Source organism: Teleopsis dalmanni, chromosome 1 (genome assembly GCF_002237135.1).
Source record: "Teleopsis dalmanni isolate 2A chromosome 1, ASM223713v2, whole genome shotgun sequence".
Classification (NCBI taxonomy): Eukaryota; Metazoa; Arthropoda; class Insecta; order Diptera; family Diopsidae; genus Teleopsis; species Teleopsis dalmanni.
Window position 1 is genome coordinate 168,722,775 of NC_051846.1, and position 4,109 is coordinate 168,726,883.

Here is a 4,109-nt window from a genome sequence, read left to right on the forward strand (position 1 = left end):
ATGAACAAAATCTAAAGAAAGTTGTAGAAAACAATTTAAAAAATAAATTAAAATTTATAATTTCATCTCGTGCAAAATTATTTGTTGTGTTTCTGGTTTTGGCTTAATTCTTCCTTGTATTATCAATCCAATCAAATCGTTTAATTTAAATTTGTCGTCATATGTGACCACATATGCACCTGCGAAAAAAGAAAATAATTAGTATAAAATATGAAATATGATGAATTGTTTGAATGAAATACCGATAAAATTTCGAACTGATGCTCCATTTTGAAATCTTTTCAACAAATAAATTATCTTAACATCTGCTCCGTACATTTGTTCTTCAGGTGATATCGGAAAGTTATCAGTATAGGAATCAGCAATTTTGTAGAACAGCACCTTCTTCTAAAGAAATTCGAAATTCTGACGCAATTTATTGCGTCAATTTATTGCATAATTTCGACAATGCGACTTTGCACAACATCTCGCTCCCGTGTTAATTATCAAACAAATTCCTATACTCTGCCATCACGAAATCAAATCGCGGTATGCAGTGAAGGCAAGAAACAAAGAAATGAAATTGGCAAATGAACGAATGAAAAAAATTTAATATTGAAAAACATTCAAACTGAATGAAATCTAAAATGATAATAATGCATAATAATAATTCTATATTTTATATCACGAAGTTCTCAAAACTTCAGTGTAAACAATATTTTTTGTAAAAACCCTTTCATCATTAGCCAAATGACCTTGTCCACCTTCATTACTGACTTAAAATTTAAGTCCGTCAAATGATCTAACTCAACTGGCTGCAACGTAAAGTTGACCATGCGAAAAAACAGGTCTCCTCAACAATATTCCAACTCTATCAAATGTCTGTCCTTGGGATTTGTTAATTGTCATAGCAAATGCGCTGATGACTGTGGAAACTGTGTTCTTTGAAAATTAAATGGCAGTGCAGTCCCTGAATACGTCAAGTGTATGCGTGGAATCAAAACACGTTTTCCGCGAGCAACTCCAGTGAGTACTTCACAATCTATTGTGTTATTATGCATTGCTTTGACTCGCAGCAATACCACTAAATGCACACGAAATACAGCGAAGATTAAGGGAATTTAATTTACGAATTATAGCCGTTTGTGTGAATGTTTTCCCACAACCTGCATGGGATGTCAAACAAAACACATTTGATCCTGTATGGTAATACTGAACTTCACGAATAACTTTATCAATAGTATCACGCTGTTCATTATTTGCGCAATCATAAAGCTCATTAAATAAACATTCTTCTACGAAAGGATCAAAAATATCGAGATCAGCAAATTCTGGCATTATTGTAGGTGTAGGCAAACCAAGTGACGTACATGTAACATTATGTGTTAACAAAATATCCTCGATTTCCAATAATACTCTATTAAAAGAAACATCTACACTACAACCATCTCTAACGAAATCTTCGCTTAAATGATCTCTAAATTCCACCCAAAGCGCTAATGCATTTGCTGGAATATTGAAGGCACAATTAATCGCAAACAAATTACGCATTTGTTTTCCTGAGTTAAATGTCTTAGCTTCATTGAGAGAAACTCTCCACTCGTTATAATTGGACGCAATTACCCTAGCATGACATGCTTCGATAAATGTCCTATAAACAATTCCATTGAATGTACGCACATCTTCATATGATTTTGGCCCTTTTACATGCAACAAAAGTAATCTTAAATGGAATTGCTCAATTTCTTTGGGAAACACCATATACATCCGAGTAATAATTTTATCTCCTCCTCGTTGTCTTTTTTGCCAAGATTTTCTACTATCAATCCAAACATAATGCAATGAAATTTCTATATACGTATATTGATTAGCAGATGAATCACTTTGATTCAATTGAAAGAAAGCTAATAGCTTCGTAAGCTTAGGATTTTCTACTGCTTGTCTTTCTTGGTCTTCGCGAAATATAATATTTTGTCTTTGTGTCAAATGAATGTGAAGACGAATTATAATATGAGACTGAAAATGCATAGGAAATTCATATATTCGCCACATAGCCTCAGTTGATCCCACATATCGACCATTCAAAAAATTTCTAACGTCATCTACTTCAACTTGTACTTGTTAGTCATTTTCGTTTGTGCTTTCACTTTGAATTAAAACAGTTGCACTATCAAAACCCTTATATACATATTTATATATGTACTTAATACTTTTGACGGAAGTGCACACCTCGACATTAATGTGACAATTATATTTTGCAAACAAATACGGGTTGTATGGAACGACATAACGATTATCTAGAGACTTTCCTCTAACATCAACGGAAACATTATTATCGCGCCGTCTATACAACGGATAACCATTAACTGATTCTTTCGTTAATTGCACAAAATCCTTTGGAAATTGTTTTGAATATTTTCCATCTTGCATACATACAGAGCTTGGATTCAAAACACCGCAAGGACCGTGCATCATGTGTTTGACAACAAATTCATGTAATTTTGGCTGCAAATTTTTATCCGGTATCTCTGCACAAACTATTTTATCAATATCAGCCGACCCGACAATTTTGTGATTTTCACATAAAGTTATCAAAATGTGAGCATGAGGCAAACCTCTTTTTTGAAATTCGATTGTATATATAAGAGCCTCAACTTTGCCAAAAATATATTTATTCCAAATGTCAGAAATGAGTTCTTTTAACTTCGATTTAAATACACGCACAACTATTTCAGGCCTGAAATGAGATGATTCATTAGGATCAATATTATATACAATTTCCGCCCAATTCTTATTGCAAGTCATTGTAACAAAAAGCGATGGCTTGCCGAAGTACTGAACAATTGACATTGCATCTAAGTAATTTTGATACATGTTTCTCGGAGACCCAGTGAAGGATGAAGGCAAAATCACTTTACGACCTAAGCTACCATCTCCTACTTGATTCGTTTGCAAATAATCACTAATATTGTTATACACATCTGCCCTCAAATTTACTTGATTCTGTCTTATAAAATGTAGTCGACATACTTCTATTCTCACATACATATCAACAATGTATTGCAAAAATAGTTTTTGCGATTTATGCAAAAAGCTAAATTGATCCCTTATTGCAAATCTGAAGCATGCAAATTGTAACATTGTAACTTTATTTCGAATCTGCCTACCATTAGAATTATGTTGCACGTTATGCGATATATTAACGTGCCAACCAAAATCTCCATTTGGGAATAGTAAAGGATATGCCAATGGTTCCAAAGCAGAATCTAATACTAATACATTCTTAACTACACCATTTGTTTTTAAAAAAGATATCATATTTCTCTCAAATGGTGGTTCACCATCTATAGTCGTAAATATTATATCTTCGTATATCTGTATCACGATTCACGATAATTGCCATACAAATCTCTTTTTGTGCATTGCATACTCTATCATAATGTTCTTTCATTGTACAAAATGAATATCTCTCGAATTGAAGTGTTGTTAATGTCGATTCAACCAATTAATTAACCTTAACTATCACACAATTCACAATTAAAATTCATCACAATTAAAATTTAACTATCACACAATACACTTGAAATAAATCTAAAAATTTCAAACTCATTAACCTTAACTATCCACATTTCACAATTAAAATATATCACAATTAAAATTTATCAAAATTAAAATTTATCACAATTAAAATTTAACTATCACACAATGCAAATAAAACGATTGATATCAAAGGATATTTCCACTTCAATGCGTTTTTTTTATTCACAAACAATATTTGAAATTTAATGAGCTTTAAAAATCTGATTGTAACAGAATCCACAAAGTCCAAACACACAAAGTCCAAACACACAAAGTCCACTTTTTTCCAAAAGTGGAAAAAAATCGCACACACAAATCCACCGTAAACAATTAACAATTCGTCACAAAAAAAAACTTTGAAAAACACATGTATTTTGTTGTTGTAGTCGCTAAATTTACGCCAACGCATTTTTACCTGTGTTTCCGTTAACGTACATGCGAAAAAATAACGTTGTGCTCTTCTGCACGTCTTCACCTTTCCAACGGTATAAATTTTATCCATATATGTCAACGGCAACACAGTTAAAACGGGGTAACAAACTTTTATGTTA